The sequence below is a fragment of the Hordeum vulgare genome, chromosome 3H, assembly GCF_904849725.1.
Source record: "Hordeum vulgare subsp. vulgare chromosome 3H, MorexV3_pseudomolecules_assembly, whole genome shotgun sequence".
NCBI lineage: Eukaryota > Viridiplantae > Streptophyta > Magnoliopsida > Poales > Poaceae > Hordeum > Hordeum vulgare.
Window position 1 is genome coordinate 93,356,114 of NC_058520.1, and position 25,513 is coordinate 93,381,626.

Genomic DNA, 25,513 nt, shown 5'->3' on the forward strand with positions numbered 1-25,513 from the left:
GTGAACGTTGAGTCTATCACACCCGATCATCACGTGGTGTCTCGAAATGATGAACTATTGCAACGGTGCACAGTCGGGGAGAACACAATTTTATCTTGAAATTTTAGTGAGGGGTCACCTTATAATGCTACCGTCGTTCTAAGAAAAATAAGGTGCATAAAAGGATTAACATCACATGCAAATCATAAGTGACATGATATGGCCATGATCTTGTGTTTCTTGATCTCCATCACCAAAGCACCGACATGATCTTCATCGTGACCGGTGACACACCATGATCTCTGGCATTGTGCCGCCATCGAGGTTGTCGTGCTATGTATGCTATTACTACTAAAGCTACCACCTAACAATATAGTAAACGCATCTGCAAGCACAAACGTTAGTTTAAAGACAACCCTATGGCTCCTGCCGGTTGTCGTAGCATCGACGTGCAAGTCGATATTTAACTATTACAACATGATCATCTCATACATCCAATATATCACATCATGTGTTAGGTCATATCACATCACATGCATACCCTGCAAAAACAAGTTAGACGTCCTCTAATTTGTTGTTGAATGTTTTACATGGCAGCTATGGATATCTAGTATGATCGCATCTTACTTACGCAAAGCCACAACGGTGATATGCAAATTGCTATTTAACCTTCTCCAAGGACCGCCTCGGTCAAATCCGATTCAACTAAAGTTGAAGAAACTGACACCCGCCAGTCATCTTTATGCAACAAGTTGCATGTCAGTCGATGAAACCGGTCTCTCCTAAGCGTATGAGTAAAGTTGGTCCGGGCCGCTTCAATCCAACAATACCGCCGAATCGAGAAAATACTAAGGAGGGCAGCAAATTGAACATCAACGCCCACAAACTATTTTGTGTTCTACTCGAGATTTCATCTACGCATGAACCTAGCTCATGATGGCACTGTTGGGGAACGTCGCATGAGAAACAAAAAAATTCCTACGCACACGCAATACCTATCCATGGTGATGATCATCTACGAGAGGGGAGAGTGCATCTACGTACCCTTGTAGATCTCTAAGCGGAAGTGTATATAACACGGTTGATGTAGTGGAACATCTTCGCGATCCAAATAGCAGCTCGTCCCGCGATCTCATCACGATCCGTCCTGCGATCCCATCACGATCCATCCCGATCTAGTGTCGAACGGACGGCACCTCCGCGTTCAGCACACGTACAGCTTGATGACGATCTCCGCCTTCTTGATCCAGCAAGAGGGGCGGAGAGGTAGATGTGTTCTCCAGCATGGCGGCGTGGTGGTGAAACTATTCTAGCAGGCCTTCGCCTAAGCACCGCTGAAACTAGACTAGAGGAGAAACGGATCTAGAGAGAGAGGGCAGCACATGGCTGTTTCTTTGTGTCTCAAAAAGCCCCTCAATACCTATAGCATATATAGGTGGGAGGGAGGGTAGGAGGCAGCCTCAAACCCTCAAGGTTTGGCAGAAATTGGAGGTGGAGGAGTCCTACTCCAATCCTACTAGGAGTAGGATTCCTCCTTTCCACTTGGAAACCCTTTCCACCTTTTCCACCTTTGGGTTTTTGCTTCACAAACCTCATGGGACTTAGTGGGAGCTTATGTCAGCTCACTAGGGGCTGGTTTGTATCCTCCCACAGCCTATAAGGCCCTTCAGGGCGTGACACCCCTCCCGATGATCCACGGCCCCCTCCCAGCACTCCCGGTACACTACTGATGAGACCGAAACTTTTCCGGTGACCAAAATAGGACTTCCTATATATCAGCCTTTACCTCCGGACCATTGCGGAGCTCCTCATGACTTCCGGGATCTCATACGGGACTCTGAAAAACTTTCGGTTACCAACACCTATAACTCAACTATACTGAAACGTCACCGAACCTTAAGTGTGCAGACCATGCGGGTTCAAGAACTATGCAGACATGACCGAGACACCTCTATGGTCAATAACCAATAGCGGGACCTGGATGCCCATATTGGCTCCTACATATTCTACGAAGATCTTTATCGGTTGAACCTCTATGTCAAGGATTCAGTTAATCCCGTATGTTGTTCCCTTTGTCCTTCGGTATGTTACTTGCCCGAGATTCGATCGTCGGTATCTCCATACCTAGTTCAATCTCGTTATCGGCAAGTCTCTTTACCCGTTTCATAATACAAGATCTCGTGGCTAACTCCTTAGTCACATTGCTTGCAAGGCTTATTGTGATGTTGTACTATCGAGTGGGCCCCGAGATACCTCTCCGTCACACGGAGTGACAAATCCGAGTCTTGATCCATGCCAACCTAACAGACACCTTTAGAGATACCTGTAGAGAACCTTTATAGTCACCCAGTTACGTTGCGACGTTTGATAACCCACAAGGTATTCCTCTGGTGTCCGGGAGTTGCATGATCTCATGGTCATAGGAAGAGATACATTGACATGCAGAAAACAGTAGCAATAAACTGACACGATCATATGCTACGTTCATAGTTTTGGGTCTTGTCCATCACATCATTGTCCCAATGATGTGATACCATTATCAAGTGACAACACTTGTCTATGGCCAGGAAACCTTGACCATCTTTGATCAACGAGCTAGTCAACTAAAGGCTCACTAGGGGCAGCGTGTTGTCTATGTATCCACACATGTATTTGAGTTTCCAATCAATACAGTTCTAGCATGGATAATAAACGATTATCATGAACAAGGAAATATAATAGTGACCAATTTATTATTGCCTCTAGGGCATATATCCAACAGTGACTATACCTAATACTACAACTAGAACTAGATTAATTCTTACATTCACCTCCTTAATCTGGTTGCTTTGACTCCATTGCCTACACTCCAACTTTCTTCCTCATCTCGATGAACTTTTGTTGACCGAGGGACTTGGTGAAAATATCGGCAAGCTGGTCCTTCGTATTCACGTGTTGAACCTCGATCATCCCTTCTTCAACGCACTCCCGGATGTGGTGCAACCGGGTATCTATGTGATTGCTTCTTTCGTGATGAACCGGATTTTTGCACAATGAGATTGCAGCTTGGTTGTCGATCTTCAATGACACTTTCTGCACCTCCCGCTTCGCAAGAATAGCTAGGATTATTCTTAGCCATACTGCTTGACAAGCCGTCGTGCTTGCTACTATGTATTCTGCCTTGCATGAAGACAATGCCAACTCCTTTTGTTTTTGAGAATTCCAGCTAATAGGATTCGGACCAAGGTAGAAAACCATGCCCGTTGTGCTCTTTCGGCCATCAACATCACTTACCATGTCGCTATCTGAATATCCATGAAAGGCCAATCCTTCCTTTCCCTTTCTGTACATACAGCCAAGATTAATTTTGCCTTTCACATAGCATAGGATTTGATTGACCGAGCTCATGTGTTCGGTTGTCGAATTCTCCATTAAACAACTCACGATCCCGAATGAATAAGCCAAGTCAGGTCGGGTATGTGATACGTCCATTTTGCATCATGTTTTCATGTTGATATTTATCGCTTCTTTGGATGTTATTTCACTTCACGGTACAATTCTTATGCCTTTTCTCTCTTATTTTGCAAGGTTTACTTGAAGAGGGAGAATGCCGGCAACTGGAATTCTGGCCTGAAAGTGGAGCAAAGTTGAGATACCTATTCTGCGCAACTCCAAACGCCGCAAAAATCAACGTGGATTTTTTTCCTGATTTATCAAAAATACTCGGCCGAAGAAGTGCCAAAGGGGCGCCAGGGGTTGGCCACAAGCCTGCACGGTGCGGCCACCCCCCCAGGCCGCGCCATGAGGGCTTGTGGGCAACCCGCAGGACCACTTGTCCCCTCTTTTGCTATATGAAGGGTTTCGTCCAAGAAAAAATGAAGGAGGAGCTTTTTCGTGGTTTCGCCACCGCCACGAGGCGGAACTTGAGCAGAACCAATCTAGAGCTCCGGCAGGACAATCCTGCCGGGGAAACTTCCCTCCCGGAGGGGGAAATCGTCGCCATCGTCATCACCAACACTCCTCTCATCGGAGGGGACTCGTCACCATCAGCACCTTCATCAGCACCATCTCATATCCAAACCCTAGTTCATCACTTGTAACCAATCTCCGTCTCGCGACTCCGATTGGTACTTGTAAGGTTGCTAGTAGTGTTGATTACTCTTTGTAGTTGATACTAGTTGGATTACTTGGTGGAAGAGTTTATGTTCAGATCTTTGATTCTACTCATTACCTCTTTGGTCATGAATATGATTATGCTTTGTGAGTAGTTAATTTTGTTCCTGAGGACATGGGATAAGTCATGCTAATAGTAGTCATGTGAATTTGGTATTTGTTCGGTAATTTGATATTTTGTATGTTGTTTTTCCTCTAGTGGTGTTATGTGAACGTCGACTACATAACACTTCACCATTATTTGGGCATATAGGAAGGCATTGGGAAGTAGTAAGTAGATGACGGGTTGCTAGGGTAACAGAAGCTTAAACCCTAGTTTATGCGTTGCTTCGTAAGGGGTTGATTTGGATCCACTAGTTTAATGCTATGGTTAGACTTTGTTTAATTCTTCTTTCGTAGTTGCGGATGCTTGCGAGAGGGGTTAATCATAAGTGGGATGCTTGTCCAAGTAAAGGCAGTACCCAAGCGCCGGTCCACCCACATATCAAACTATCAAAGTAACGAACGCGAATCATATGAACATGATGAAACTAGCATGACAGAAATTCCCGTGTGTCCCCGGGAGCGCTTTTCCTCCTATAAGACTTTGTCCAGGCTTATCCCTTGCTACAAAAGGGATTGGGCCACTTTGCTGCACTGTTGCTACTTTTGTTACTTGTTCCTTGCTACGAATCATCTCACCACACAATCACTTGTTACCGACAATTTCAGTGCCTGCAGATTTTACCTTCTCCTCCTCGTTGGGTATGACACTCTTACTTATCGAAAGGACTACGATTGATCCCCTATACTTGTGGGTCATCAAGACTCTTTTCTGGCACCGTTGCCGGGGAGTGAAGCGCCTTTGGTAAGTGGAACTTGGTAAGGAAACATTCCTATAGTGTGCTGAAATTTATTGTCACTTGTCACTATGGATACTAATCCTTTGATGGGATTGTTCGGGGTATCTTCACCTCGAACGGAAGCACGAATTGTTGCTCCTCAACCTGTTGCACCTACTGAAAATATTTGCTTTGAATTTCCTTCGGGTATGATTGAGAAACTGCTGGCTAATCCTTTTACAGGAGATGGAACATCACATCCGGACTTGCATTTAATCTATGTAGATGAAGTTTCTGGTTTATTTAAGCTTGCAGGTTTGCCCGAGGATGAGTTAATAAGAGGGTCTTTCCTTATCTTTGAAGGATAAGGCATTGACATGGTATGGGCTATGTGATGACAATGGATCATGGGACTACAATCGGTTGAAATTGGAATTTCATCAAAAGTTTTATCCTATGCATTTAGTACATCGTGATCGGAATTATATTTACAATTTTTGGCCTCGTGACAGAGAAAGCATCGCTCAAGCTTGGGGAGGCTTAAATCAATGTTATATTCATGCCCCAATCATGAGCTCTCGAGAGAAATTATCATTCAGAACTTCTATGCTCGGCTTTCATATGATGATCGCACCATGCTTGACACTTCTTGTACCAGTTCTTTTATGAAGAGAGATATTGAATTCAAATGGAATTTATTGGAGAGAATTAAACACAACTCTGAAGATTGGGAGCTGGAAGAAGGTAAGGAGTCAGGTATGAATTTCATGTTTGATTGCGTTAAATCCTTTGTTGAGACAAATACCTTTAGTGATTTTAGCGCTAAGTATGGACTTGACTCTGAGATAGTAGCTTCATTGTGTGAATCCTTTGCTGCTCATATTGATCGCCCCAAAGAGAAGTGGTTTAAATATCATCCTCCTTTAGAAGTCAATGTAGTTAAACCCACTCCAGTTGAAGAGAAAGTCATTGCCTATAATGATCATGTTGTTCCCAGTGCTTACATTGAGAAACCACCTTTCCCTGTTAGGGTAAAGGATCATTCTAAAGCTTCAATTGTAATACGTAGAGGCTATATAGAACACCTACACCCCCTGAGCAAATTAGAGTTGAACCTAGATTTGCTATTATCAAAGATCTTTTGTCCGACGATGTTGAGGGACATAATATTCACTTGTGTGAAGATGCTCCTAGAATTGCTAAACCTCACGCTAGAGACAAACATAGGCATGTTGTTGGCATGCCTGTTGTTTCTGTTAAGATAGGAGATCATTGTTACCATGGCTTATGTGACGTAGGTGCTAGTGTTAGTGCAATACCTCAATCCTTATACGATGAAATCAAAGATGAGATTGCACCTGTTGAGATAGAGCCCATTGATGTCACTATTCAGCTTGCCAATAGAGATACTATCTGCCCTGTGGGAATTGTTAGGGATGTTGAAGTCTTGTTTGGTAAAACGAAGTATCCTGTTGATTTCCTCGTTCTTGCTACTGCACAAGATAGCTTTTTCCCCATCATATTTGGCAGACCTTTTCTCAATACCGTCAATGCTCATATTGATTGTGAGAAGCAAACTGTCACTGTTGGCTTTGAAGGTGTGTCACACGAGTTCAATTTCTCTAAGTTTGGTAGACAACCTCATGAAAAGGAGTTGCCTAGTAGGGATGAAGCTATTGCCTTAGCCTCTATTGTCGTGCCTCCTACTGATCCCTTAGAGCAATACCTGCTTGAGCTTAAACAGTTGCCTGATACACGAGTTCAATTTCTCTAAGTTTGATATGCATATGGATGAAAGGGATGAAATAGATAGAGTTGTCTTAGAACAATATCCTATTCTTAAGAATAACTTGCCTATTGAACTGCTTGGGGATCCACCCCCACCAAAGGGTGATCATGTGTTTGAGCTTAAACAGTTGCCTGATACTCTTAAGTATGCTTATCTTGATGAAAAAGAGATATATCCTATTATAATTAGTGCTAGCCTCTCAGAGCATGAAGAAAAGAAGTTACTAAAAACTCTAAGGAAGCACTGTGCTGCTATTGGATATACTCTTGATGATCTTAAGGGCATTAGTCCTACTCTATGCCCGCACAAGATTAAAACTGATCCTAATTACAAAACCAGTTGCTCATCATCAAAGGAGATTAAATCCTAAGATGGAAGAAGTAGTGAGAAAAGAAATACTAAAGCTCCTAGAAGCAGGTATCATTTATCCTGTTGCTCATAGTGATTGGGTGAGTCCAGTGCATTGCGTCCCTAAGAAGGGAGGCATTACCGTTGTCCCTAATGATAAGGATGAATTGATCCCACAGAGGATTATTACTGGCTATAGGATGGTGATCGATTTTAGGAAATTGAATAAAGCCACTAGGAAAGATCATTACCCTTTGCCTTTTGTCGACCAAATGCTAGAAAGGTTGTCCAAACACACACACTTCTGCTTTCTAGACGGATATTCTGGTTTCTCCCAAATACCAGTTGCACAATCTGATCAGGAGAAAACCACTTTCACCTGTCCTTTCGGTACCTTCGCTTATAGACGTATGCCTTTTGGCTTATGTAATGCACCTGCCACCTTTCAAAGATGTATGATGGCTATATTCTTTGACTTTTGTGAAAGATTGTCGAGGTTTTCATGGATGACTTTTCTGTTTACGGGTCTTCCTTTGATGATTGCCTCAGCAACCTTGATCAAGTCTTGCAGAGATGTAAAGACACCAATCTTGTCTTGAATTGGGAGAAGTGCCACTTTATGGTTAATGAAGGCATCGTCTTAGGACATAAAATTTCCGAAAGAGGTATTGAAGTCGATAAGGCTAAGGTTGATGCAATCGAGAAAATGCCATACCCCACAGATATCAAAGGTATAAGAAGTTTCCTTGGGCATGCTGGTTTCTATAGAAGGTTCATCAAAGACTTCTCTAAGATTTCTAGGCCTCTTACCAATCTCTTACAAAAGGATATTCCTTTTGTTTTTGATGATGATTGTGAGGAAGCCTTCAAAATACTTAAGAGGGCTTTGATAACTTCACCTATTGTTCAATCACCTGATTGGAACTTGCCTTTTGAGATCATGTGTCACGCTAGTGATTATGTTGTTGGTGCTGTTCTAGGGCAAAGAGTCGATAAGAAGCTGAATGTTATTCACTACGCTAGTAAAACTCTAGACAGTGCCCAGAGAAACTATGCTACTACGGAGAAGGAGTTTTTAGCAGTCGTGTTTGCATGTGAAAAGTTCAGGTCTTACATAGTTGATTCCAAAGTCACTATTCACACTGATCATGCTACTATTAAGTACCTCATGGAGAAGAAGGACGCTAAACCTAGACTTATTAGATGGGTTCTCTTGCTACAAGAATTTGATTTGCACGTTGTTGACAGAAAGGGTGCTGATAACCCAGTAGCAGATAACTTGTCTAGGTTGGAGAATGTTCTTGGTGACCCACAACCTATTGATGATAGCTTTCCCGATGAGCAATTGAATGTCATCAATGCTTCACGTAGTGCACCGTGGTATGCTGATTATGCGAACTATATCGTTGCCAAATACATACCACCTAGTTTCACGTACCAGCAAAAGAAGAAATTCTTCTTTGACTTGAGACATTACTTCTGGGATGATCCTCACTTTATAAGGAAGGAGTAGATGGTGTTATTAGACGTTGTGTACCTGAATATGAACAGTGACATATCCTACAGAAGTGTCAATCCGAGGCCTACGGAGGACACCATGCGGGAGATAGAACTGCACACAACATATTACAATCAGGTTTCTATTGGCCCACTCTCTTCAAGGATGCCCGTAAGTTTGTCTTGTCTTGTGACGAATGTCAAAGAATAGGTAATATTAGCAAACGTCAGGAAATGCCTATGAACTATTCACTTGTCATTGAACCATTTGATCTTTGGGGCTTTGATTATATGGGACCTTTTCCAAAATCCAACGGGTATACTCATATCCTAGTTACTATTGATTACGTCACTAAGTGGGTAGAAGCTATCCCCACCAGTAGTGCTGATCACAACACCTCTATCAAGATGCTGAAAGAAATTATCTTCCCTAGATTTGGAGTCCCTAGATATCTAATGACCGACGGTGGTTCACACTTCATTCATGGTGCTTTCCGTAAAATGCTTGCTAAGTACGATGTCAACCATAGAATTGCATCTCCCTATCACCCTCAGTCCAGTGGTCAAGTAGAGCTAAGTAATAGAGAGATTAAACTGATTCTGCAAAAGACTGTCAACAGGTCTAGAAAGAATTGGTCTAAGAAGCTCGATGATGCACTGCGGGCTTATAGAACTGCCTATAAGAATCCCATGGGCATGTCTCCGTACAAAATGGTGTACGGTAAAGCATGTCATTTACCTCTTGAGCTAGAGCATAAAGCTTATTGGGCAATCAAAGAGCTCAACTTTGATTTCAAACTTGCCGGTGAGAAGAGGTTATTTGATATTAGCTCGCTTGATGAGTGGAGAACTCGGGCATATGACAATGCCAAGTTGTTCAAAGAGAAGGTTAAGAGGTGGCATGATAAGAGGATACAAAAGCGTGAGTTCAACGTAGGTGATCATGTCTTTCTATATAACTCTCGTTTAAGATTCTTTGCAGGCAAGCTTCTCTCTAAATGGTAAGGTCCCCATGTTGTTGAGGAAGTATATCGTTCTGGTGCTATCAAGATCAACAACACGGAAGGTAATTGTCTGAGAGTTCTAAATGGGCACAGAATCAAGCATTATATCTGAGGTACTCCCATAAATGTTGAAAGCAATATCATCAATACTATAACTCCGGAAGAATACCAAAGGGATATTTATCAGCCTGTTTCAGACTCTGAAAACGAAGAGGTATGTGATTCGGTAAGAAAACAGAGTCCAAAACTTTTCGAGTAGGAAATTTTCTCCGTTTTGGAATATTTGAAAAAAATACAAAAATTGGAAGTAGTCCGGAAAGTGCGCGAGGAGGTGACAAGCTAGCACGGCGCGGGCCCACCCCCTGGCCGCGCCGTGAGGGCCTGTGGCCACCTCGTGCGCCTCCCGGACTCCGTTTTCGTGCAGGGTACTCCTTCTGGTCTGGAAAAAATCATTATATATACTTTCATTTGGTCTGACCCCTGCATCATGCAGATCTCTTATGTTTTTCGTTTCAAGCCTGTTTTCTGCCGCAGATCTAGGTGAAGATGTCTTCTCAGGATTCAGAGGGGGAGAGCTATGTGGCTGATTACCTTGCTAACCCCAAGATCTACGGGGACTTGGATCCGTATGGCTGAACCACTGATGAGGAAGAAGATTACGATCCGAAGGGGAAGGAACAAACAAGTTCCGATGAAGAGGAGGCTCCTCTACCTCAACCTGGACACACTCATGTGGAGTTCAAGAAGTCGAGCCTCCCTGACTCAAGGAAGAAGTCTAAGACTTTGTTTATCCCTTCTCATTTCTTGCAGGAGAGTAAGCAGGAATTATGCCAAGGGGTGTTGAAGCTTGAAGAGGAAAATGATGATATGAGGGAGCAGAATTTTATGCTCAAGTGGAAATTAAACAATCTCAAGACCTCTGCAACAACTCCTCCACCATCACCACCAAAGGAAGACAACTAAACATGGGTATGGGCAATCCCCTTGGCTTGTGCCAAGCTTGGGGGAGTTTCCCCGGTATCGTATCACCATCACATCTTTTGCATTTACCTTTGTTTTAGTTTTCCTTTTTAGTTTTCTCTTTCTCTAGTAGTTTAAAAGTCTTAGTGTTTTAGTTTTGAGTTTTGCTTTGTGTCACCCCTGATGTATTCGAGCTCGTGAGCCGTATAATAAAGAGTGTCTTAGTCGAAGGGCTTTGCCTCTTTCCATGATCAATAGAGTGAGAAAAGAACAGAAGCATGAAAGATCATGTAATGATCTTATGGGAAGTGATGGCTTCACATATAAAAAGAATGAAGATTGAAACTTGTTTATAGTAGGCAAACGTAGACCTTGGTCATGGTTGCAATTAATAGTAAGCGATAAAGAAGGAGAGGTTCGCATATAAATATATCATCTCTGACACCATCTATGATTGTGAACACTCACTAAACTATTGCATGCCTAGAAGTAGATGTTGGACAAGGAAGACAACATCATGAATCGTGTTTGCTTGGCTCCGAACAATGTTATATGATTAGAGATCCCTTAGCATGTGACGATTGCTTCCACCTTATATTAGCCAAAACTCCCGCACCAAGTAGAGATACTACTTGTGCATCCATAAACCTTCAACCCAGTTTTGCCATGAGTGTCCACCATACCTACCTATGGATTGAATAAGATCCCTCAAGTAAGTTGTCATCGGTGCAAGCAATAAAAATTGCTCTCTAATATGTATGATCTATTAGTGTGTGGAAAATAAGCTTTATACGAACGTGTGATGAGGAATACATAAAAGCGACAGACTACATAATAAAGTTCTTTATCACAGGAGGCAATATAAAGTGACGTTCCTCTGCACTAAGAGGACACACATCCAAACCTCAAAAGCGCATGACAACCTATGCTTCCCTCTGCGAAGGGCCTATCTTGTACCTTTACTTTTTGCCCTTGAAAGATTCATGGTGATCTTCACCAATTCCTTATTTCGCCTTTATCTTGGCTAACGTCATATGCTTGGGAAAGATCTATATTCATATGTCAACTTGGAGGTAAGTATTCATGAATTATTATTGTTGACATTACCCTTGAGGTAAGCAGTTGGGAGGCAAAACTGTAAGCCCCTATCTTTCTCTGTGTCCAGCTAAAACTTTGATCTCATGAGTACCACGTGAGTTGTAGCAATTGTAGAGAACGAAAGAATGATTGAGTATGTGGATTTGCTTTACAAGCTCTTATTTGACTCTTTCTGATGTTGTGAAAAATTGCAATTGCTTCAATGACTAAGGGCTATCGGTTGTTACTTCTCGGTAAGGTTCTTGATCCATGCTTTACTTTGTGAAGGAATTATCACTTTAGCATGAGATATTATATGTTGGTATTGCTGTTCTGATCTTGATCATGATGCATGCATGTTCGTATCTTGTTTTGTCGACACCTCTCTCTCTAAACACGTGGACATATTTATTGAGCTAGGCTTTCGCTTCAGGACAAGCGAGCCCTAAGCTTGGGGGAGTTGATATGTCCATTTTGCATCATGTTTTCATGTTGATATTTATCGCTTCTTTGGCTGTTATTTCACTTCACGTTACAATTCTTATGCCTTTTCTCTCTTATTTTGCAAGGTTTACATGAAGAGGGAGAATGCTGGCAACTGGAATTCTGGCCTGAAAGTGGAGCAAAGTTGAGATACCTATTCTGCGCAACTCCAAACGCAGCAAAAATCAACAAGGATTTTTTTCCTGATTTATCAAAAATACTAGGCCGAAGAAGTGCCAGAGGGGCGCCAGGGGTTGGCCACAAGCCTGCACGGCGCGGCCACCCCCCAGGCCGCGCCATGAGGGCTTGTGGGCAACCTGCTGGCCCACTTGCCCCCTCTTTTGCTATATGAAGGGTTTCGTCCAGGAAAAAATGAAGAAGAAGCTTTTTCGTGGTTTCGTCGCCGCCACGAGGCTGAACTTGAGCAGAACCAATCTAGAGCTCCGGCAGGACAATCCTGCCGGGGAAACTTCCCTCCCGGAGGGGGAAATCATCGCCATCGTCATCACCAACACTCCTCTCATCGGAGGGGACTCGTCACCATCAGCACCTTCATCAGCACCATCTCATCTCCAAACCCTAGTTCATCACTTGTAACCAATCTCCGTCTCGCGACTCCGATTGGTACTTGTAAGGTTGCTAGTAGTGTTGATTACTCTTTGTAGTTGATACTAGTTGGATTACTTGGTGGAAGAGTTTATGTTCAGATCTTTGATGCTACTCATTACCTCTTTGGTCATGAATATGATTATGCTTTGTGAGTAGTTAATTTTGTTCCTGAGGACATGGGATAAGTCATGCTAATAGTAGTCATGTGAATTTGGTATTTGTTCCGTAATTTGATATGTTGTATGTTGTTTTTCCTCTAGTGGTGTGATGTGAACGTCGACTACATAACACTTCACCATTATTTGGGCCTATAGGAAGGCATTGGGAAGTAGTAAGTAGATGATGGGTTGCTAGGGTAACAGAAGCTTAAACCCTAGTTTATGCGTTGCTTCGTAAGGGGTTGATTTGGATCCACTAGTTTAATGCTATGGTTAGACTTTGTTTAATTCTTCTTTCGTAGTTGCGGATGCTTGCGAGAGGGGTTAATCATAAGTGGGATGCTTGTCCAAGTAAAGGCAGTACCCAAGCGCCGGTCCACCCACATATCAAACTATCAAAGTAACGAACGTGAATCATATGAACATGATGAAACTAGCATGACAGAAATTCCCGTGTGTCCCCGGGAGCGCTTTTCCTCCTATAAGAGTTTGTCCAGGCTTATCCCTTGCTACAAAAGGGATTGGGCCACTTTGCTGCACTGTTGCTACTTTTGTTACTTGTTCCTTGATACGAATTGTGTCGGTGTTGATGCACTTCAGGAAGATGACTGAGTCCCGGGTGTGTCATCGACATCCGCGTCATCGGCGTAGTCGTCGTGACCATGTGTGTCATCTTGATTATCGTCGTCACTACGCGCCTCGTTGTCGATATTGTCGTCAAGATCTCCGCCCGTATCATGCGCGTCGTTGTCACTATCTCCTTGCGACCTACATGCGTCGTCGTCGGTGTCAGCACCATGATGATCACTACCATGGTGGTCACCTTGGTTGGGCGTCTTGCCAACCACCTGGACGTCCTCTCGTGCATCATTGTCAGTTGGAAATTCAACTTTGAATATGTTACTGTTTGGAGCATCGTCGGCTGCGGCGCTCCAATTCCACGATTTGTTTTCTTCGAACACGATGTCGCGTGAAATCCGTAGACACTTGGTTTGTGGATCGTAGAAGCGGTATGCCTTGGTGCCGGAAATCCTCTCGTATCCAATGAACACCATCTTGGTGCTACGATCGACAAGCTTCGAGGGATGCGGCTCCGCCGTCTTCACGTGTGCCATGCACCCGAACGTCCGTAGATGAGACACATTCGGCTTACGTCCGTAACTTGCTTCATACGGAGTCTTGTCGATCACCGCCTTCGTTGGAGCCCGGTTGAGAAGATAGACCGCCGTCGAGACAGCTTCTCCCCAAAAAGTCCCCGACAGGTTCTTGCGGTGGAGTAAACTCCTTGCCATGTCCACGACGGTTCAATTGCCCCTTTAAACGACCCCGTTCTGCTGCGGCGTGTAAGGTGCCATGAGGAACCTTTTTATGCCAATCTTCTCGCAGTAGTCATTGAACTCGTTCGACGTAAACTCTGTGACGTTATCTGTCCGTAGAGCGTGAACCTTCAACTTGTATTCCATCTTCGTTGGAGCCTTCAGCTTCTTTAACGTTTCAAATGCCTCATCTTTAGATCGTAGGATAACGACCCACATATATCTCGAGTAGTCATTTACCGCAAGGAAGAAGTACTTCTTTCCTGCGTGAGTTGTCGGGGTGATAGGGCCACATAGATCACCATGGAGCAGCTTGAGTGCATCACTTGCATGATAGGTAGACTGAGCAGGGAACAGCCTGCGGTGCTGTTTTTCAACCAAGCACCCGTCACATACTTGATCAACATGATCGATAAATGGCATCCCGGATACCATCTCCATCTTTGACATCTTCTTCAAGGCGTAGAAGCTAACGTCTCCAAATCTAGCATGCCATAACCACAAATCATCATCACTCTTGGCGAGCCAACACTCCGGTTGAGATTTATCAAGGTTGAGGATATAGAGCCTGTTCCGTGTGTGATTAACACGAGCTAGGACGTTTGGGAGGTTGTCGAAGATCGTCATCACTCCGTTCTCGATATCCACCTTGCATCCATTCTCGTCGAGCTTCCCAATAGAAATGATGTTGTTGTGACGCCATGGGATGTAGTACACTCCGGTGAGTATGCGATGTTCACCTGTGAGCCCTCAAAGAGGAGAGATCCTTTGCCGCAAGTCTCCACAGTTGAACCATCACCAAACTTGACCGAGCCTTCAACATCGTATTCTAGGTCGAGGAATTTCTCCTTGCACCCCATCATGTGGTTACTGGCACCCGTGTCGAGATACCACGACACGTTCTGATCACCGGATAACTTCGGTGTCACTTTTTTCTCATGAAGTAGCACCTTTCGGCTTGGTACCACAACCACTGTTTCAGCGAGATCACAAACTTCAGCCATCAGAAGACCTGGACCTTCGCCTTCCTGCTTTGCCAAATTTGCCTTGATCTCCCGCTTGTTAGACTTCGGACAATCCTTCGCAAAGTGACCCATCTCGTTGCAGTTATAACACATGACCTCGAATAAGTCCAAGTTCCGTGTCTTCCGCTCTTTAGATTGGTCCGCCCTACCACGACCTTGTGGTTTGCCTTTTCCTTTGCCTTTTCCGGTTTGTCCGTCACGCTTCGTGTTGCTTGAGCCTTCGCCACCGTCACGCCTTCCTTTGCTACTTGGGGCCTCCCAATCTTCGCGAGAGTACATGAGTTCGTCACTACCTCCTCCTTTGCCTTTCCCACAGCCACGAGCATTCTCTTCCCATGTCCGCAAGCGTCTGATCGCCTCCGTTATGGTCATGTCGTCGATGTCGTAAAGCTGCTCGAGCGTGCCGATGATGTATGAGAATTTATCAGTCACCGAACTGAAAAATTTCTCCACAATCTCGGTCTTCTCGAGCTTTGCACCAAGCGTGCAGATCTCTCACAACAAAGTAGTAAGACGCATGGCATAGTCGTTCACCGATTCAATTTCCTCCATCTGCAACTTGTGAAATTGGCGCTTCAGCACTTGTGCCCGAGCCTTGGTGACACGATCTTCTCCAATCCTCATCTCCTTGAGTGCGTTCCATGCCTCTCTTGCCGCCTCGAACTCCGCCAATGTCATCAACACGGAATCCGGCACGGACTGGGCTATGGCGGCCATGGCACCTTCGTCGCGCTCTTCGTCGACGTCGTCGTCCGTTATGGCCTCCCACACTCGAAGGGATCGGAGAATAATCTTCATCTTCACCGCCCACACGTCATAGTTGGCGTCGGTGAGCATCGGGTACTGGATGGGGATGTTGCGATGCGCCTGGACGTTGGCGCCGCTCGTTCCCCCACCACTGGTTGCTGACTTGCCGCCCTTCTTCACCTTGCCGCCGCTCTTGTTCACCTTGAAACCGTTGTTGCCGGACTTAACCGACTCATCATTGTTATCCGTCATGGTAGATCGTAAATCGTCAAGGCTCTAGATACCAATTTTTGACTTTTATAGTGCTAGATCAAATCACCTTAGCAAGACACACGTATCTTGTCGAATAAGCAACCAAGCACACAACTTGATTGATCCTTGTGAGACTAGTACGTGGGTCTAGGTGCGGCCGTAGGTGCTGTGTACGTACGTGAGCTAGCTTGTCTCGACGGAAACTTGCTTAGCGAACGAATCAACTAGAGCGAAATTGGTTTTTGCGGTGCGTAACAACTTGCATTTTTTTTATTATTTCTTACGTATATAAAGGAATACAGACCAGCCATGTCCAACGCGCTGCTGGACTCGGCAGCCAACACGACGTGATCCCGACTCGTACATGAGTTCGGTTTACAAACGTGAAAACAAAAGAACCAACACTAAAACTAAACTAATACGTGACTATACCTAATACCATAACTACAACTAGATTAATTCTTAAACAGTGATGATGCCGGACGGGATAGAGTAAGGGGATCGAGATGGCAACATGAAGGACGTCTTAGATGGTGACCAACACTAGTGCAGGTAAGGAAAGAGTCGTATATGCTGAAATTAACAATAGTGCACTTAAGATCACCGCACACGTTTTAAAAACTCAATTGCTATATTACAAGAAAACAGAAAACCTACATGTATGAATCATCATTAAACTTCATGTTAGGTACGTATAAAAGTTAAGAAGCTTCTATTTTCCGGATTGGAGAAAAAAGAAATTTACATAAGGAAAAGCTCATCCCTGCATAGCTGTACACTGCAGATGTCAAGCTTATCCTCTGCAGAAATACCAGTACTCCATTTTGGAGGAATTATTGACTGCGGAGGTCGGAGGAGGTGGTGGGGGTGTTAAATTGGGCGTGTGGGGGCATTTAGATGCAAGGCAGCCAACCTGAGGAACCACTCCATGTGAGCTTCACATGCATGCTTCGTGCAAGCAAAGCACAGTCCTTGGATGGCAATTGGTCGATATGTTCACGGCGGCACGCTCGCCGATCAGTTACCTCGCAATTCCTCGCGAAGGTAGGAGAGGTATTTTCGTGGCTTCGATTGAACAGAGTTCGCGATGGTGATCAACACAAACATCAGCTGAGGCCTTCCTGCCGTACGTGAGTGCATTTGATATGCGCTGGTCCTGAAATGAAACAATTGGTTAAACAATATATAAAGTACCACTCTTCGCGGGAAATTAAAAAAGTGGGGAAAAAGCAGCACAAGAAGTATGCATCCAAGAAAAATTAAACGACGAGTTCATATATACAATCATTTGCCACGACTGGTGAAGCTCGATAGTGTAGACTACTCCCTTCATGCCAAACTATCTGAGGTTTTGGGTTTGTTAACTTGTTTTAAGTCAAAACCTTTTTAAGTTTGATCAAGTCTACAGAAATATATATTGACATCGACAACACCAAATTAGTATCATTATGTTTATTATAAGATATATTTCCATACTACCAATTTTTGGTGTTGTAGATTTGAATATATTCTGGAAGGAGGGAGTACCATATTAAATGTGATGATGACATACTCCCTTCGCCCAAACTGACATCGTTTTAAAAAATGTGTCTACCGAACATTGTCTGATTTTGAGTCATTATATGCAAAGTAAATTAGATGGATGTCATGACAACTGTAATATGGTCACATGTATAACATTCTTTTACGATGTCATAATTTAATATTTGTTCATTGATCTCCTCATACAAAAAAGGACCAAAGTTTCACACTTAAGTTATGAAAGTAAAAAAAAATGTATGAAATATGTGACCACTAGATTCAACATACAAGGTCAGGCATTTTGGAGCTGATATTCAATGAAAATGAAAATTAGATTTCAAGTTTAAAAAAATTCTGAAAATAAATACATGAATGGACATATTCTACAAGTGTACAAAGTGTCACGATGAAATACATTAACATGTGCGTTATTCACCCGTTTTTAAAATCATGAATTTGTTCCTTTTGTGCAGTTCGCATACTGTTGTTCATTTTCAGACGTTATGCACACATAATATACAGCCATGCATATGACATGTGGATATTATTCAAGTTTTTAATTCAAATTTTGATCTTCAAAAAAACATGGAGCCCTAGCACTAAACTTGATTTCCCCATGACCGTCCATTCATACAGAATAATCTCTGGAGATGAGAGGCCGTGAAATTTTCTTTTTTGAAATCATGCAGGAGGAGTGCATGCATTATATTGAAGACAGAAAAATAAGTATACGACCGCAAATCCTCAACAAGTACATAAAAACTAGAGAACAACCCACGCACAACTCAGATTACCTGAAGATAGACAAACATAATGATGCAGAGGCCAAGAATAATCCTTTTTTTCTAAAAAAACACCAAACTAATATATATGAAACATCGTCTCATCATTTACACTGGTGTTTGATTTCGGTTGCCTAGCGTCAGATTTCGGTTGTCCAATGATTCGTTGATGTGATGTGTAGGCAATTTTAGAAGCTCCTCCACTCATCCCTTCATGTGCTCCAGGTAATTAGAGGCATCAAGGTGTTTAAAGATCTTCGCCTAGTACGGTGAACTCTTGACCTAACATCTTGCCACTAGTCCGTGAGTGAAAGACCCGTCGGAGTAATGACCTTGTTCAATCAAGCCACTGAAGCACCGAACTCCAAAGAGTAGAAACGACGCTGCAAGTCATGAAGAAATGATGGGCAGTTTCTTGTGTAGTGTAGCAATAAAAACATGTTACTACATTACTTGGAAGAGACGATCCGGCATTGAGACGTGCCCTCCTACGACCAAAAAGTTGGAGTATGTGGGAAGAGACGATCCGCCATCGAGACGTGCCCTCCTACGACCAAAAAGTTGGAGAATTGTTCGTCTCCCAATTCCCAACTCCCAAGTATGATTTCTTTAGTTACTACTGTCTCCGTTCTAAAATTCTTGTCTTAAATTTGTCTAGAAATGAATGTATCTAGTCACGTTTTAGTATTTAGATACATTCATTTTTAGACAAACTTAAGACAAAAATTATGAAACGGAGGGAGTACCTTTCTACATTTGCTTGGAGCGCCATCTGCGAGACGGCTGGGGCTAGTTGGAACCCCAATTTGTGTGCCGATTTACTTTCCTGCCTAGATTATGTTCGCGGCACAGCTAAGCGGGTGCTCTAGAGCAGTGTTGGGGCATTACTTTTGGGGTAGCACTTTGCGTCGGTGAGCCGGCCCAACTGTTGGATCGGTCGTGCTTTAGCCGTTAGATTTGTCCCCTTGAGCCGTGAGATCCTGTCGTCCCCAATCTTCTATCTCCGACCTCTCGCACGGGAAAAGTGAGAGGCCCGCCTCGCACGCGCCGACGCCCCAACACGCACCGACCGCCTCGCCTCGCCTCGCCTCCTCGTCGCTGGTCGCCGCCCTCACCGCCCTCATCTATGTCGCCTTCGTGTGTTTCTAACCTCCGTGGATGCAGCAGCGTGCGCTCATGGTTGCAACCCTTGTAAAAAAACAATACGGTTGTAACAAAACAGAACAACAAATATAGCAAATTTGTATGATGGTTGCAACATTTTTTTATCATGGTTGCAACTCGTCCATGTCAACGGTTGTAGCAAAAAAATAATACTGTTGCATCAAAAAGAATGACGAATGTAGGAAATTTGTATAATGGTTGCATCATTTTTTCATCATGGTTGCAACTCCGGCTACAACTCCGGCGGAGTTTGGTTGCAACTCTTACGGACGTGTTGTAACTTTTTTTAGCAACGGTTGTAGCTTTTTTATGCCGTTTGAAGCTTTTTGCACACCGCTTGTAGCTTTTTTAATAGATGCATACGCACATATCTGTCCATGGCAGAAGGTAGCCATGGCATCTCCCCCGTGGCTCGGCCCGAGCACCGGCGATGGTGGTTTTGCAGCACCGCCAGCGAAGGGTACGAGGGTGTGCGGCGGCGCCTGCGGGGGAGGGGCGACGACGGCCTGCGCAAAGAGGACGCCAACGAAGGTACGAGGGCGTGCAGCGGCGCCTGCACGGGGGAGGGAACGACGACGACCTGCGCAGAGGGGGCGCACGCGACGGCGGCGCCTGCGCGGGGGAGGGGGCAACGGCAACCTGCGTAGAGGGAACGCGCGCGATCCGTCCAGATCAGACGAACACGGTGCGTCCTTTGGCACATTCGTAACAAGCTGACTCTCAAAGGTGTCTTCCCTTCTCAGCACGGATGTATCTTCAAATGCACTCTTTTTATGGAGCAATGGAGTTCGTTAGGGAGGCGTCAGGACAATGAGGCGCTGTCGATGGCTATTGCACAACTACTTCTTATCAATACCCTGGCAAGAGCTCCGGTGGGGGCGGGTTAGAGCATCTCCAATAGCCTTTGTATATTGGATTGTTAAATAAAAACTTGTTATAGTCACAGGAAAGAGAAGTTTACAAACCCAACATGTTTTTTTTTGCTTTGATAGCCTTTGTATATTAGATTGCTATATTTGCACAAAACACACAATGATATGTGGTGACAGTTTGTCATAAACACATTGCACACTAGCATACCTACATGTATATGTATACTAGCGCAACTCGCGTACACGTACACATGCAACACACGTACACTTACACACATGCAGCACACACACGTACACATGCAACACACACACATACACACACATGTGTACACGCACACAACCAAATACGTACACATACACATGCGCACACATATAGCGCACGCGCAACACACACTAGTACACGGACACACCTGTCATTGAGACAAAGTGAGGCTTTAGGAGTCTTTGCTAAAAATTAAAAGGTGGTATTTGACTTGGCAAATATGCAAAGTGTGAGTGCAAATATAGCAAGTTTTGTAAAAAAAATTGATGCAGGGCCACTTATACAAAGGCTGTTGGAGAAGATGTTTTGAACAAAATTTGTAAAATAGCAAGTGAGTGTAAATATACAAAGTCTGTTGGAGATGCTTTTAGACCATCTCTAGCAGACCATGTATAAAGTTGTCCCGTAAAAGTCGTTTGTAGGTCGCGGAAAAACGTTTTTGCGGATCGCATAATATCCTTTTATACGAGTCCGTTTTGCGGGGTCTGCTAGACCGCTGCCCACGCTGTCCTGCAAAATCTGTTATTTCCATTACATTTTCAGACATGAAAACACATTTAGTTGCTTCTTTATTTTCTTCAAAGGCATTGGATACATCATAATTCACCAAATCTTTGCTAAAACAGCAAGACCAAAGAAAATAAGAACCACAATCAGATATTTTAGAAGATATCCAACTTTCATAACTGCTCCCACTAGTTGGATCAACATCTTCTTCATGCATTCATTGTTGATCTGGGGTTTCTTCAACTTCCATTCTTCATTCTTAGGCTTTGATTCTAAAGAATTAGACGTTGCTTTCCCTCTAATTTCTTTTATAATTGCACTTGCAGCTGCATCGTTAGGCTCAATTATACTAAGGAGTGCACGAACATCTATTAAGTTTCTTTCTATCAATAGATCGATGTATTCTTCTTCTCAATACCAAAATGAGCATCCGCCTTCCTACACAGATGAAGACCTCAATAAGCTATCGTAATTTAACCAAATAAGTTGACAAAGACGAAGAGGAAGAAGAGCATACCCCGCCGTTTTTGCATTTGAAGAATACTCATCCGAGGTGCTTCCGTGTGTTGGATGTGAGCCGCGACACTGTTTCTAGGCAGTCGTTGCACTGTATGAGCGGCATCGGCAAGCCGGCGAGCCGCTGAGTGACCACCGAGCCCGGGCGACGGTTGGAAGAGTCCTTGCCGGCAAACCGATGTCGGCGACTAGAGGATGAACCAGTACCTTCATGCGGCGCTGGCGCTTTGCCGGGGTTGTGCGGGGTGCTCCCGACCAATCCTTGGCTTTGGCGCAGCCGCCGGTGGACGAAAAAGCTAAATCCGGTTGTCGCGACAAAACAACCGCCGATTTATAGCTTTCCGGTGAGCCGAGGCACGAGGGCGTGGGCGAGGTCGATCTAGGGCTTGCGGCGGCCCACCGACGTGATCCCTGCGGCTGGTGTGGCCGAAATTGAAGGCGGCGCCCGGTGGCGGTGGGTGGGGGGAAAACGTGAGTGAAATGTTCCGCCAACCAAACACTTCTAGATATATGCAGGGCATCGATGGGTCGGGGGAAGAACTTGCGTTTTCATGGGATGGGGTGAGCATTTTGCCGCGCCCTGAAAAAAATTACGGGTTGGACGCGATTGCAGGGTCTGGTCTGGCAATATTTAGCGTCTGACCTGTATTTTGACGGTTATTTTGCGAATTCAGCTTTATTACGGGATCTGCTAGAGATGCCCTTATAGTAGTATTATGTTTCCTTTGGGGTTTCGAGCATTTGTGTTTTGGTTTGGCCGGCGGTCTTGTAATGCTTCTATCTTTTGCTTAGGGAACCCTGACTCAGAACCTTGGTGTTTGATGTTGTGTGTTTTACTATACTCTGACTATGTGTAGAAGGAAACTTTTGGAACCTAGATGTGTACATATCCTATATAAAAAAATAACTATTCAACAAAAAGACTAAAAATTCTAAAAATGTTTTTGAATAAACATGATATTCTATTATACTTGTAAGAAAAAAATCCACAAAAAGAAAATTACAAATTGACTTCTTTTTAAAAAAGATAAATTTTCGGTCAAAATAGTGTGAATAGTGAGCTATAATAGCAAATAAATTTTATCTTTTTTGTCCATAAGTCAATATTGACTTTTTTTGTGAAAATTTATATATTGGTGCAAAACAAAGTCAAGTTTAATCTAAAAATACTTTAAAACTATTTTGATTTTTACTTAATTATTATAAAAAAATCATATAGGATGCATGTACAATCATGAATCAAAGTGTATTTCTTACTATGTTGTAGGCTTTATTAATTTAAATCAGGATGCCTCTGATGTCTTCGATCTAAAAAAAAGTATGAGTTCTTTGAAATTGGGATGACGAGAACAGAGGTGGAGCCGCGAGACAGAGGGGGCTCGGGACGAAGGAAAGGGGCTGGCGTCGGTGATGCATACGTGGAGGTGGGGGCGTCGGGGTTAGAGGATTCAGGCAACCGGCGGGGTAAGTCTTGCCGGAGACTGGCCCCGTAGGCCGACCTCGCAGCAGCACACCATGGGAGGTGGTCGCGAGGTGCAGACGTGGGAGGTGGTGGAGGAGCAGAGGAGGAGGGAAGTGCGGGCGCCATTGGAAGGGGGGGTCGGGGAGATTGGGGATCCTGTGGGGCTCTCTCCCCTAGCGGCGCGAGGTGGAGGAGAGGAGGGGGCTGCGGATCGGGCTAGGTTAGGGGATTTAGGAGTGGGTAAGGCTGGGCCTTGGCACGCCTAATGGGTTGTGCACTACTACTCTCTCTCTTTCCTTTAATTTTTTTCAAAATTCTTTAATTAAAAATGTGTGGTATTATTTTTATCCGTTGCAACGCACGGGTCCTTTTACTAGTAACTACAAACCAGGTGAGGCTTGATTAGGTGGCTTTGCAAGAAGAGAGAAAACCCGAACAATGATTGAAATGTTTGGTAAAGGGAATTTTTGAGATACTCATTTTTTCTTCTTCAAAAAACATATCCATTTGCTCACGAGAAAGCGCACAAGTGACGCTCCCCTGTGTGAAGTGATTTTAGGAGGAAATTGGATTAGAATTTTCTTTCAAAGAGGAACTTCTACTTTTAATTAGTAAGTTGATTCATCTATCCTTGATTATAATAGAAGGAATATTTCAGATTTAAAAGTTTTAGCCTTCCTCTACCGTAGGCCTCGTTTCTTTTCATTAAGGACATGTGATCCAGTATACAGTTTTCCTTACGAGGGACATTAAGGACATCTGATCCAGTATATAGTTTTCCTTACGAGGGATGCCTGCTCTTAGAGCTTCTCTAGCTGATCCCGTATAAAGCCGAGCCGTAAAAGTAGTTTATAGTTCACGAAAATGGCTTTTGTCGACCGGCGCAAGCGCGGAAAGAGGCAGATCCCAGAAACGACCCATGAAAAGAATATTTGCAGAAGATGCTATTACACGGGTCGTTAATGTGGGGTTTGCTCGGGCGCCACCACGTCAACCCGTAAACCGAAAACCTTCTAATAAAACTTAGTTGGAATTTGACAATAAAACATAGTTCGCGCGCGAAATGAAAGCATAGTTTAAAAGACAAACACAAAAGGACTTCATGCATCCTGGTCATCAACGCCACCCTCCAATTCATTGTAATCGAAACCAGCGATCGAGGCTTGATCAATGTAGACGACGTTGGTGGCCAACAAGTTCACGAACTCGGCAGCGGCATTGTTCGAACCACCGATACATTGAGTGAAAGCACATCACGACCTATCACAATGACAAAAAATCGAAGCAAAAATAAGTGAGCGAAGATGCATACCTTCCGGCCCTTTCATCAAACACCTCACCTGCGGTGGAAGAAGCCCCGTAGAAAGGCACCGTCGGGGAACATCTCGCCGGGGCGGATGGAGTGGACGAAGGTTTTTTCTTAGGAACCTTATTCCGCTTCACGCCCGAAACCTTGCTCATCTTCCCCGCCGATGATCTGACAGATCGCGCAGCAGCGGCGACGCCCGGTGCGCCTTCCCTTTCGGCGGGGCCAGCCGGAATGTCGCCCTGCACGACAACGTTGCCTTGCCACTTGCGGGCAGGGGTGTTGGTGACTAGGGCGACGGCTGGGGCAACATGGCCGGCGACGAAATCCGCTGGACGAGATTGCACGTCCTCGACCTCCACGTTGACGAGATCCGTCGGCTGGAAGGCTTCCATGACAGCGAAGAATGGCGAGGAAGAAGATCCGGAGCGTGCGGTGGGAGGGGAAATGGCTACCGAGGAGGGGGGAGCGGGGAACGGCCGTGCGAAAATTTCCCTTGTGCCAAATCTCGTTGCGGATAAGGGGCGAGCTCGGGTCGGCCTCCCACACCGTGAATCTGAAGGTTGAGGGAGAACTTTTGCCGCGCCTCGTAATTTTGTTTACGGACCGGACGCGTTTACGGGGTATGTTCTAACAACATTTTTTGCTCCGACCCGTATTTTGATGGTTATTTTGCGGGTCGGGATATTATATGGTGTCTGTTAGAGATGTTATTACAATGCTAGTTAGAGGAAGAGATGGCTAGGACAATTATACACTTGTCTTAGCGGAACAAAGAGAAACCGATATTTAGTTATCGAAGTCACTATTTTTTTCTCTCCTGGTTCACAAAGCAAGGTTTTTTCGTAGCTCGAAATAGATAGCTTGTCGAAAGTCACCTAGCTAGGTCACTGCATGGATACAT